Source organism: Hesperophylax consimilis, chromosome 10 (genome assembly GCF_061612785.1).
Source record: "Hesperophylax consimilis isolate HC1 chromosome 10, BYU_Hcon_1.0, whole genome shotgun sequence".
NCBI classification, from domain to species: domain Eukaryota; kingdom Metazoa; phylum Arthropoda; class Insecta; order Trichoptera; family Limnephilidae; genus Hesperophylax; species Hesperophylax consimilis.
In genome coordinates, this window is record NC_142845.1 from 32,478,782 (window position 1) to 32,492,987 (window position 14,206).

General features: G+C 34.4%; 1 protein-coding gene across 7 annotated transcripts in view; it reads left to right on the forward strand.

Annotated features, from left to right (window-relative positions):
• The window catches only part of HDAC4 (histone deacetylase 4), a 329,931-nt gene that overhangs the window by 292,365 nt on the left and 23,360 nt on the right, over positions 1 to 14,206 (forward strand). The gene's annotated exons all lie outside the window — the stretch shown is intronic.

Consider the following 14,206-nt stretch of genomic DNA (forward strand, 5'->3'; position numbering starts at 1 on the left):
AGGAATTTTGAATGCTGATCATTTTTGTCCGTGTGAAAGTAACAACTAACATGATATGTAAGACATTACGAAGTGATGTATATACCGAAAAATCCATAGAATATCGTGATACTGCGATTCAAAATTGAGTTGCGTGCGTAGCACAAGTGAACACGTTGGCCTGGGAATGCATGCGGTAATGAACACATTGTGTATGTGAGCCAAGTGTATACTTACCTTAATAATGCTATATGTTGGCTTAGCCTATTTCACCTGACCTGTTTTGGTGAAATAGCCCAAACATATATATATTATGTGACTAACAATGCTCCAAGAGCTTGTTACAGATCGACACAATTATTTATGCAGTTGTCGCTGTAGTTTCTTTCTAACAATGTCCATAGATTTAAAAATAGTTAATTTAATTTTTAGTTTCTCTTTTGGCTGCCTACAAATTTAAGTGTTTCGCGAAATTGTGAGAACCGATTATTGCTTACAAGACCCACATCACTGGTTCCTCTCATATACGCTCTAACGCCGCAACCAGAAAGTACCGAATCCGATCCCCTGCTTCTTGCGTGATATTATTAGTATGTAATATTCCACGTGTCTGCACTAGTACAATAATAATTTTCGGGTACTTCACTTCACTTCTCTCAAAACCTCTGACAATCTATCTTTTATTTGTGGCGGACGCCGGCGGCCTGGATTGATTTCTATACAAATCTACAGTTTTATTCCGAGACTGATGAAAATTTGCACACTTGACAGTGACTTTTCTAAAAATTCTGCGTAAAGCCCGGCAATGCCGGTGACTTCAGCTAGTTAGCAATGAATCTCATAAATATGGAAAAATTCGTACGTGTCTATTTAAAAATAAATAGTAAGGCTGTAGGCCATTGGATTTGTTATCCCACGAGTCTCCCTTTTCTTTTAGTTCCCTTATCATAATTTAGTTGGCTTGTTCTGGTTTATCATCAAAGCAGTCTCCACCCTTTAGGCTGCACGCCGGAAGAACTCTGCGGTACTGCACTCGTACCATTCGCACAACAGAAATAAACGACAGAAATGGTAATCGTGAAATATCAGAAAAATATTCTATTGTGGACTTTTATATATTTGTTAAGTTCATAATTGAATATGTCCATTATGCCGTTATGTCGTTGTAAATTAGTAATTGTTGTAAATAGTCTGTTTCAACGAGAATTTTAATTACAGTTTGCTTTGCATTGATCTACTTTGAAAATGAGAGAAGAGCGTGTGGAGCGCGCAGGTACACTAAATTGAATCTTTTTAGTATCTCCGGGCATTGAATATTATTGTGAACTAATTTATAGGCCAATAATGCATCTATGTGATGCCTTCAATGAATCAATTAATGAAGTAATTAAAGTAACAACAAACAATTCTTGTTAGAGGTCGATCAACCCTTGTAGCTAGCATATCGCTGTGTAACAGTATATATACCTAGCCAATCAATCAATCGCGTCTAATTCTGTTACAACCCTTCTATAAGCTATATTACGACATCTCAAAATGCATTTCAACAAAACAAAACATCTTACAACTTTGACGTCAATCTAACGCAGCGCAGACTCTAGCGTACCACTTCGCGCCGTTGTTAGTAAACACCGAACAGCAACAAACGTAACAGTACAACTTGTCGTAGTGTTGTGGTCGCGTGGTGGTATAGTGGCTACTGGCTACTGGCTGCAGGTTCGCCCACGCCTACAATAAAGATGTCAATCTACTTTATAATTTAGATTATTACACATTTGTGCAAAACAACTGTATGCGTCACGGACCATGGCGTATTCCTTGTTGCTCGAGCGACCTCTTCAAGCAGTAGGCGGTGGCTGCAAATAGAATTCTACAGAGATGAACTAAAGAAGAATAAATCCCCGAAAAGAACCTCAACTCTTTATGGCTTTATTAAATTTCCTAAATCCGTTTTCTTCTTTTGATTTGATTTGATTTGACGTAATCCAAACTTGGCTACTTTTATATTTTGGCCATTTTCTTCCTTTTGAACTGTTTGACTATTAATAATTGTTTTTGCGTTACCTAAAAGCTTCAATTTGGTCAATTTTTAATTGTTTCTACGTGCATATCAATAATACCTAGTTCAATGAACAATATTGAAATATATAGAACAGATAATATGGTTCGTCGTTGGCTTATCTTTTTGTCATTTTTTTTTCTTTATTAGCATCATATTTTTCTTGGACATTAATGATTCATTTTAAACTGACCAATTTTACATTCTTATTTTTCCGCTATTTTCTTGTCTATTTGACTATCTTTTTTACTAGCATTAGTTTAGTATCTAAAACTTTTAACTTCAATTTGTATTTGTTGTTATGTTATGTTGTTGATTAATGTTGTTCATAAATACTTGTTAATCTTCATCAAATTTCATGACGCCAGAACATACTGTTTGTACTGACTAGTTTGAAAATGTTTGCTCATCACGTAGATTTTCTTTTTTGTGTATTGAAGACAGTAAAAAAATATTTTCTTTGTTAATAATAATTCGACAACCAATTTAATTTATTCTTTGTATTCGTTTGTTTGTGTGCACTAAGCATAATCCCCGGTAGCTTTTCAGTTTTTTTTTTTTATTAAAACACGATCCAATCCCACCCTGCGTCACGCGTGTCTGCTCGCAATGAGCAAATTTTCAATTACTGCCCTCATTGAAAGCAATTTAAGCATCGGGTTGTTTGTACCTGATGCAGACTATATAAAAGTTCACGTGTCGCACAAAGCATCTTCACCAACATTATCAAATCTTATAAACCCTTTATTTTTGTTTGTATCCAATCAGGATCACATTATTTGAGTGCGCTCTAAAATGCCGTAGCCATGGACGGGAATATGTGCTAATTGTATAGCAATAACTCGATGGCCAGCTTTTTCGCCCGGCTCACATCAATACCTCCTAGATCACAAGGTTGAGACACTCATTCAAAGCCTAACTTAACTTAACTTGTACCATATTCTACAAAAAATATCGCTTTAATTTTTTTTCTTTATTCAATAAGTTAATTATTTTAACTTATTTATTTATTTTAACTTAAGATAATATAAAATTAAAATAATTTTTTTTGAGGTTCTCATACAAGTTAGGAGGGTGATTTGATTCAGTGTCCCGGCTTTGTGATCTAGGAGGTTTTGCTTACACACGCTGGGGAAGGAATATGCACTTCAAACATTGATATTTTGGTGCATCACTGATACAAATGCAAAATAAAATCTTAAATTAAACCCATCCCGATTGGTTAGTTAGTTATTAGTCTCACCGATTCCAAACTGTAATTATTGTGCTGTATTTATATTAAAAAATAATAAAAAGAACGCTGTTAGGTTAGGTCAGGCAAGATTAGGTTAGATTAGATTAAGTTAGGTTAGTTTAGTTTAGGTTATGTTAGGTTAGGTTAGGTTATGTTAGGTTAGGTTATGTTAGGTTAGGTTAGGTTAGGTTAGGTTAGGTTAGGTTAGGTTAGGTTAGGTTAGGTTAGGTTAGGTTAGGTTAGGTTAGGTTAGGTTAGGTTAGGTTAGGTTAGGTTAGGTTAGGTTAGGTTAGGATAGGATAGGTTAGGTTGTGTTAGGTTAGGATAGGTTAGGATAGGTTATGTTAGGTTAGGTTAGGTTAGGATAGGTTAGGTTGTGTTAGGTTAGGTCAGGTCAGGTCAGATTAGATTAGGTTAGGTTAGGTTGTATGGATTATTAGTATCTTTTGCGGGTGCCTTGCTCGTTACACACAAGGATTCTCCTAATTCTTTTATTCTACTAGTATTTATCCTACTTTTCATCTGTAATTTTCATTGGTTTCATTAATTTCCGTTATCCTTTTGTCATTTTTATTAAGCTATTACGTATATTTCGCTTAGTTTCTTCTGTTTTCAGATTTCTCACCTATTTATTCTTTCCCGTGATTCTATTGTTTTTAAGTGTGTATTTAATTTTAATCTGGATAGGTTAGGTTGGATTAAAAGGGACAATGCAATCGTGAGTATGTTGATACAGCCATACAAAAACTTGCAGTTGTTCTTCTTTAATCTGTTGTCAATGTCAATCAATGTGTTTTGCGCCTGCGTGACAGTGAAGTACCATTTGTTTCCTAGATTAATCCTGTTATATCTTTCCAAACGTATGTTTTCTATTGTTAAGCTAACTGTTCACTATGTTCAATGTGGTCATAATATAAATTCAGTCGTGCTATAAATAAATACGCGGACTCTGGGACCATTGTTGGCGTAAGCCGGATGCATCAATCTCATTATATCCGTGTCGACTGTCGACAATTTAGCGTTGGTTGAACCAATGGAGGACGCTAATATTTTAGAACTGTGACCAACAATTCTCCAGCGACGTGTATTATTAAATATTATATTTTGAGTATTATCTATGTTTAGAGCAGAAAATGTGTTTCGAATATTGAGCTCCGGCGTCATGAAAATTGCACAACTTTTCTCTGTTTAGGAATTTGTAGATTGGATTCGTTGACACAACAACGGACCGAAAGTGTAAGATACCTAATCTGATTGTAGTGAGGGACCAACATTTTGAAACAAAATGTTGCATGAAGTGACGTTAGCATAACGTTTTGAAACCATATTTGAATAGCCAGGTTTTTCCCAACCTTCCACCTCCCCTTCTCTTTCTCTTCCACTACTTCATTCCGCTTCTATAATAAATACTACCCAAAACGTGCCATAAATTAACTGACTTTAGCAGTTGAAACTTTTTGAAATTTCCATCACGAGACAGACAATAAGAAAAAATGAGACATAAAATAATAGCATAGATAAAGGCGTTCAATATATTCAATCGTTTATTGCTAAAAAATATTTCGGACAAATCATTTTCAAAATATGGCCAAGTAGCTAATATATATCTTATTTTTTGGAAAAATTCAATGAGTAAAACCTCTAATTGTAATATTTAATGATTGAAAAAATATTGTCTTCAATGATTAAATGTAAATTTTTTTTATTCGCTAAAAGAAATGAACTATTCATCATAGACTTGCAGAAAAGGCAATAGATGTCGCACATTAAAATAAAAATGTATATATTTCTCCGGGACACTATATTTAGATTGCATTTAGTTCGGGAAGAACCTTGCGATCATAAAATGGAGATAATGTTGGTAGTTCTTAGTCGAAGAATACACTTAAATATGACCGAATGAAATAGGGTCGGATTAGCTTAGTGATAGAGCATAGCCCCAGCAAGGCTAAGGTTCCTGTATGCGACCATATCTTTTTCAGATTTTTCAGTTTCAAATGTTCGTTTTGAGAATCGCTAATATTATCTTCAATGAATAAATATACATTCGTCAATATTTGACAATAATCACGAATTCAGTCAGTACCAGGAAAAAATAATTAAATCATCGTTATTCTGGTATTCTGGTATCCGGCTCGAAGGACCTTGAAATTGACAATGTGAATCGATATAACTGGTTTCGCCGTTTCACAATGACATACTTTTTTACCTACCCCATTTATCATCTACTAAAATAGAGATGAGCAGAGATTTTTTGCTGCCATACTTCGGTTTGGCCTTTGTATTATTTATTTGTGCCTAATAATAGGCTGCAGTTATAGTATAATTAATTTCTGATAATAGTCATTCATTAAAACTCGAATTATAACAATGCATCAAATTTCAGAGATGATTTTCACGTTATGTGAAGGTTCTATCCAAGTTCTGTTAGTATTTCAGTTTTGTGAAGTAACTGACCAGTAATAGAACATAAATATAACCTTCACAAAACTTGAAAATCAACTTTGAAATTTGATGACTTTTTCAAATTCTTTGAAAAAACCTGTCCTAATACAATCGAAAATAAATCTGCAGCGTGGTATCGACGTGTTCATGATTGTACGTACCGTTCGACCTAAGCCAACCTAACCTAACCTAACCTAACCTAACCTAACCTTACCTAAACCAACAGAGTTTCTTTTACTTTTGAAATAAAAACGTATATTTCAATTATGATTTTGTTTTCTTGATTGAATAAATGAATGAATGAAATGGAATCTTGGAAGTGGAAATTAACCCACTCCCGACATCCGATTGCGCTGAAACTTGGCAGATAGATTCGTTATCAATGACAATGCATTATTTCAGTTTTGGTGGCACTCTTGCACGTACACGCGCTTTTCTTTTTTAAAATTTACAGCAGTTAATATTCGAAAAAATTTCCACTACTATCCAATTAGGATTTGGGTGTTGACACCAGTCCCCGGAGAAGGTTCAATACTCAGTCAAGCCATTTTGTTTTAAGTTTTAAATTGGGGTATTGCTGTGAGACTGGAGATAGTGAGATGGGGAGGAGGAAGGTGGGGAAGTACCTGGCTATTATTAATAAAATCCATTTCAAGCAACGTTTCAATTCTGTATAGTGGTCTTACACCAGAGCGATACTGCCGGATTGCTAGTCGAGAGCCTTATCCCTAGACTAGCAATCCTTTGCACTTGTTTAACCGGTACCGATAATTTCTCAATCGCTATAACAACTCAACGAATACGAAGGTCCACTCCGTAAATGTCTACTGTCATTGATCCCTTCGGCACCTGTGCATAATCGGGAAAAAAGCTAAACGCGCGCTCAACATTTGTACGCGGTTAACATTTGTCACATGAACGAGTCGCTTCTATGACTCGTTCTTGAGTTCAACAGATCGGTCATGGAACGATTTTCCGGCCTCTTTTTTTATTATTTTTTTTTATTTTTATGTGACACCTCACAAGAGTGTCCCTGCCTGTGCAATGTACAGACAGGGGAACTATGTCACCACCCAGTTGGGCGGCGTTGTGAGGCGGAATAAGGTAGGGTCTGTAGGAAGGGATTTGTTAATGCGGGCCTTAAAGATGCTCGGATTATAGGAGGGAGGAAAAACAGATGCCGGTAGCTCGTTCCACATACGAGCCGACTTCACAAAAACGAGTCGTAAAAACGGCCCGTTCTCATGAAGCCAACGTCAACCGTGAACGGGTGTTCAGTTCGTGTCCGTCGAGTTTCGCGCACGTGCACCGTTGCATCAGGAATTCGTTGCATAGAATGCTGCTAGCTCCTTGGAGCAGGCTCCATTGAAATACCTGTAGAACAGACACAGCATGCCTACATTGCGTCTATGCATTAGAGAAGGCAATCGGTCTGTTGACGGATTGTCAATCAGACGGATCGCTCTCCTTTGCACAGATTCAAGCAGGTTAACTCTTTGTTTCCTCCCTCCTACAATATGGGTCTCTTCGAGGCCTCCCCTCAAAAATACCCTCCAGATAGCATCCCCAGAGACGAAATAGGCCCTAAGAGAAATAGTTTTCTCTTAGGAGTTAATGTAAAAATATATATTTGTAATATATTATGTATACTCGCATTTGAAAACGCTGATCATTGACGCCCTCAACCGCTGGCATTGTTAAATGTTATTGTCATAATTTCCATTGAACCGAGCACGTTGAAAGCGCTTGGTGGTGAATCACCGTTTATTTCTGTCACCGTTAATGCGCTTCCTGTGACTCCGGAGTCCACAGTTCCGTGACTCATATCTCGTATCGCCCAGGATCCGCTCCGAGGATAACTGACCACTGATCAGTACCTACTTAGCTTATCAAATCCGTCTCGTTTCATTGTGCTATTGTTTAAAATAATTTGTTCGTTTTACACGGATTCTGAATTTGTGTAAATTCTTGGAAATTTTAACGTATGTATTTGTATGATATTGTCACTGAATCCAAATTAATTAAAAATATTTGCGTAAGTTCTATGAACGTTTAATTTTCAAAATTGGAACTCAAGCATAAATCATATCAGACAAGCTATTAAGTAGGCACCAAAATTATTTTAATTTTTAATAATTCTTTATTTGAAATGTGTATTTGTTTTGTTTAAATTTTCTTATTTGTCACCAAAAAATTGTTAAATAAATAAAATCATACCATTTAGTTCCCTCAACTATTGTGAACTAGTGCAGATCCGTCAAAAATCAAGTTAATCAAGTTTTTTGTCACTTGATTTTTGACGGATCTGCACTAGTTCACAATAGTTGAGGGAACTAAATGGTATGATTTTATTTGCATTATTTATTTATTTTTCATTTTGATTGCACAAGATCTCATTTATAATTATCACAAACAAAAATAACTACCGAATCTGCAGTATTTTGTTAGCTTGATAATATCGTAATGGATCGCTGTTGTTATTTGAAAGTATTATAATATTTTTAATTTAATACATTTATATAAGTGGGTACAGGATGTTATATAAGTACATATGGTTAATAATTACCATATATTTATGTTCGCAATCTCACCAATGATGAAACTGGTTCTTGTGCTTGGTGAGCGAGTAATATAATATTGTATTTCATTCTCAAATCGTTAATTTGTTTACCACAACAACGAAATCTCTAATAAGGATTGGATAGTAATTTGTAATTCGTATTTCTCTTTGTTATTAATAAAAATAAAAAATAAAAATATATATATTAAACTTATTTTGTCTTACAAATAAACTGAGTACAATTCTCCCGTCTGGAAATCACATTACAATATTCAAGTACAAGCTATTGAAAGAATACAAAATAAATTCTTACGTTTTCCATGTTTTAAATGGAGTATTCCAGCAATTTCGTTGAACTACAACACTCTATTACATGAAATGAATACACTAAACTTAAATTGTCTGACCGAAGAATTTTCACCGACTTGTTATTTCTATATAAATTTCTAAATTATGCATTTGATAGTCTAGAATTGCTTGCATCGATAAGCTATTGAATTCCGCTACGTAAAACTAGAAGTCGGGATTTATTTCATGCAGAAATTCTGGGACTAACTACCATAATGTATATCTTTCATTGTTCAGTAAACTAATGGAGGGAAACAATCAATAATAAGAATACTAATGAGGAAAATGATAACACAATGACAATTCAACACACCTTTAAAAATGTCAAAGTCATTAAGATGTGTTATCTGTTCACTGAAATAATTATACCGAGTCAGTGAACATCTTTTAATTTATCACTAAACGAACACAAAAGATTATTACTGAGGCAGTTGAGTTATATATAATAAATACTGTTTATTTTTTGCTATTCATATTTAAATACCCCTAAAAAGGGCGCTAATAAATAAATAAAATAAATCTGTTTAGTCTCATGTATACAAGCCATGTCTTATTCGGGTGTCCCAGATTTCTTCTGCCATTCACTTTCGCGTCATAATAATATAAATAATATAACATATCTAGATTTATCTGGACACTCAGATTGGAATTTGACTTGAAAAGTGGCCAATTGACCTCCTTTTATGACCAATATAATTAATTGTCTGCTGTATCTATGCGGCATCAGACAAATCTAAAAACACATCAAAAAACTATTTATTTTAATTTTGTGTTGCCAATAATTAACGGAGCTTTTCATAATCTAAATAATATTTGTCTTGACTCTAACATTGACATTTTTTCGGATTCACTGCCCAAATTCAAATGTGGCATCATGTCAATAATTTAAACTATTCAATGCGCATACATACATACACACACACAAACACTCACAAATACATTACACACGTCACACACACGCCTATAAACTACACAAGTCACCTGTTAATTAAGGAATAAACACACCACTTAGCAGACATTACAAGGAAACATATCATAGGTACTCAACATGAAGTATCTTATTCCTGTATATTGTTTCATCTCTGTAAATCATGTTCTGTTTGTTTCTATAATATAAACTAAAATTTAAATTAAATTAAAATAGTGGTTACTACTGCCCGTCATTTAGCTTATACAGGGTGTATCGGCACGTACCCGACAAACTTTAACCAGCTATTCCTTAGCATATTTGGAGTAAAAAATCTTATGTGCACTTTGCTGTCCGGTAACGTTTTTTTTTTAATAAAAAATTTACTATTCATATTTTCACCACATGTCACCACTGTTTTATCCTTTGTCAAAGTTTGAAAACCCATCTGGCAATATTTTATTCGAATTCCGTTGAATAATGCACGTGTGTACCTCTATATTGGCGCACTTTTACAATCACAACGAAATGGCACGGCACCATTCGTCTCATTTTTAACTATTATTATTTAGTGTGTGCGAAAGAGCGAAGACGCTTTTCGACATACTTGCTTATAACAGCTGTTGAACACGAAAAGCAATGCCAATGACAGTGATGTAGTGTGGAAATTTTTTTGTTTTAAATTGAAAAAAAAATGCTACCGGACAGCAAAGTGCCCATAACATTTTTTACTCCAAATGTGCTAAATAGCTGGTTAAAGTTTGTCGGGTTAGTGCCGATACACCCTGTATATTTATATAAAAATTATTTTTTCTTCTGTTTGTCCCGTCGTTCCTATACCATTCATCCGATTTCGCCGAAAATTTTAAAGTATGTTCTCATTAGTGCCAGGAGTGTTTAGATAGTGTTTTGAATGGTGGAAGAATTCGGGGACGCTCGAGAAAGACTTAACGCATTATCTCTGCACTGGTGTGATACGGAGTCGAATTAAATTTGAAATAATCTAGTTTGCAACAGTAACGATGAGGTAGAAATAGTCGGGGATGCCCGAGAAAGACATGAATCAAATAAGATGTGTAAGGTGAATGTATGCATAAACAAATGCTTACTAAAACAATAATAATATTATTTCAATTCTTAAAATGCACCCAGTCACCGGGTACTCTAGAATTCACAACCCCAAAACATTTATTAAAGTCCCCGAGTAACGCCGGGTACACGTCAGTTAGTAATATGTATAATATAGTATCAATATATATATTTTTTAAATATAGAACATTATGGCATCTTGTCTTATTTTTTCACCTTTAAATCTGTGCAAATTTCACGACGCTAGAACTCAAAGTTAGAGAAGTTTTGGTTTTTCAACGTATTTGAATATTATCATTCTGGCTTTTTATCTGCGTTATTTTTGATAGTTAAATTAATATTCAAAAACTCAAGATTTTAATTACGTAGCGAGCTGATAATATGTATATATATTATAATATTCAATTCAGAAAAAGCTATCCAATTTTCACGACGCCAGAACTAACCGTTGTAGATGTTTTTTGTGGGGTTAATTTAAAAAAAAAAAACAGACAAATTTCTGCTTTTTAGTTGATATTGCTGGTTTTAGTAAGTTTTTAGTGGTTTTAATAGTATTTACTTCGCAAATATCAACTTGATAAATCATATATTCGAATGTTATCGTGTTATCGTTAGTTCCGATGACCCATAACATCATTATCTTTGGGTACTAGAACATTAATGTTACAATGAGGCATATTTGGGTATAATAATGGAGTTAGGAAGTGGTGCCACTATCGCCTGACCGCTACCTAATTTTTAGACGGTCAAAAGCCGCGTTTTTTAAATAAGTCTATTTCAATTTAATTTTTTTTTTTGGTAATGAATTAATGCAAATTTCGGAAGCGGAAGTTAACCCACTTCCCGATATCCGATCGAGCTAATACGCTGTCGATGACAATATATCAACTTTTGGTGGCAATCACGTACAAACACGCTGACATATATGCATTTCTCTGAAATCGGATGACATTACAACAGTTAATATACGAAATAAATGTCAGTCCTACCCGATCGGCTTAGAGTTGTCGAATCCAGTTCCTGACTAGAAAGGTTCAATACTCACTCAAATCAAAAATAAAATGTTTTTTTACCATCTATTTTAATTCTATCCGATATTATATTAATTTATTTGGTGGTGTAAGTAGCTTAACTGTCAGTGTGTACTGTTTTCTAATCTAGGGCTTTGTTTACCCAGTGAAAAATAACTGTTTCTCCCACCTATAGTTTTGTTTACCCGGTGAAAAATAACCGTTTCTCCCACCTATAGTTTTGTTTACCTAGTGAAAAATAACTATTTCTCCCACCTATAGTTTTGTTTACCCGGTGAAAAATAACTGTTTCTCCCACCTATAGTTTTGTTTACCTAGTGAAAAATAACTATTTCTCCCACCTATAGTTTTGTTTACCCAGTGAAAAATAACTGTTTTTCCCACCTATAGTTTTTTTTACCCAGTGAAAAATAACTGTTTTCCCACCTATAGTTTTGCAATAAAATTTAATTTAAACTGGAACCTAAAAATGTCAATTTTTCTGGCATCACCACACGGCGTCACCGATTTTAGAACAATTATATAGTAGGTGCATTTAGACGTGGGGTTATACTTGACTTCCGAGGAAAGAATGGCGTAACTCATTTTTAAATAGTGCTCCTCTCTCCCACATATTAAAAAAATGTTTTGTTGATATTTTCGATTTAACGATTTCTGATATCAAAACTAATCTTCCAGGATGCATGACAGTGAAATTAACCTTTGATTAGGAATTTCATTATTGTTATCGGATTTTTTTAAATATATTTGAAAAAAAAAATCTGTTCATGTTTTTTTCTTATTGTTCTTCTGTGAATTTGGGGAATTTCTGCGGAGATTGTCCACCAATTAATTTTTATATCACATCCCTGGCCGTAACGACTACCTAACTAATGACTCTCTCAGCTTTACAATGCGTTGCGTTCCCAGATCACACCTTCCAACATTGGCCAGAGTTTGCCTCTCCAACTGTCTGCAAAGGTCAACCTAACCTATTAATACTCTCAATAAATATATGCTCAAGAGTTGCTTGTTTAACCTGCTCACTGAACACGCCAATATAAGTGAGTTGTGGGTGTATCTGTTATGCCCGAAGCAAACTCGATTTTTTCATCAACTGTTGTTATTTTATTATATTAAATTCATCTTCTCCCTCTTGTCGTTTTGAATGATGACAAGTTACCGATATTATCGATAAAAACCTTTATCGATCGCCTGTGCTAGATACCCAGGCGTCTTTTTCCTGGATTACTTGGGTGACCTCCATCTATTATAGACCAACTCTTTCCTCGCGCAGTCGCTGAAGTTGCTTTCTTCCCTTCAGAACTGCCGCTAGTATTTTATGCAGAGACTATTAATAATATTTTTGGACATTTTCATTAGTGTGCAACTATTGCTTGATACATGCTAATGCTTGTCTGGGTCGTTAACGAAATATCAAAGATAATATTGACAATTGAATTTGATCGTCTTGTATGCACTTTACATGTCCAAGCCATCTCATCATTTTTAAATGCCACTTTTCCTCAACGGACAATCAATTTTGTCGGCTTGTCTTGGTCCTAAAAGTTGAAAGGTTTTATGTAAATTGGTGATTTCAGTTTTCTTTGTCGGTATAATAGATCACGCTTCTAGGAGTTATTCATTCAGTGATTCGGCCGTTCATTTCAGCGGTACTTAACTCTGCAGCTTTGGACCACCTGTCTTAATAACATTATTACTCTCGGCCACTTCATTACGGTGTTTATGTAATGCGTTGGTTGGTTGTAATGTTTTGCATCTTGCTTAGGTACAGCTAACAATGCGTCACGGTGTTATTCCGTATTTTCCCATTCATCTTCTGGTGAGGTTTTGAGGTTATCGTCGGATATGTCACCATATTATGATGTTTTTTTTAAAATTGATTCTATCAACTATGGGACAAATATTGATTCAACATATATCTCACTCTGAATATTAAGAGGAATGTAGAATTTTAACTAGGTTCACAAATAATGAATTCCAAAATATTGCAAAAAATACGGACAGCGATCCCTAGAATATAACGTGTCCAAAATGTTACCAAGTAATATAAAAAATTGCAAATTCCTAAATAGATTCAGATATATACGAAAACATGGCTCATAAGTGTAGATACTTTATACTAGTTATCACTATCAATCAATAGTTGTTATTCAATAGCAAATCATTTAACTGTCAAAAATAAGACAAGATACAAAATTGTGTTTGGTTTCGTTAAAAAAATGCAAAACAGAAGAGAACGTTGAAAAAGTAATTGACAAACTGTTGAATTCTAGTTTAACGGGATAATATTTTAAAGAACAATAAATAAATAAAATTCAAAAACTCCATGCAGACAAGCTTGTCTGCAGTTTGTTCCTCGACTTTACCCATTCTCCGTTGATTTATACGTTTTCGTGGACGACAATGGGAATCCTATAATTGAGAGGTTTTTAATACTTCTCAGAGAAACTTATTTCTATATGAATTGCGTTTTGAATTTGGTCAAATGTTACTCTGAAATGTGGGCTGGAGGGAATTCTTGTTTCAGTGTAGTTGTAGCAGTGCAAATACA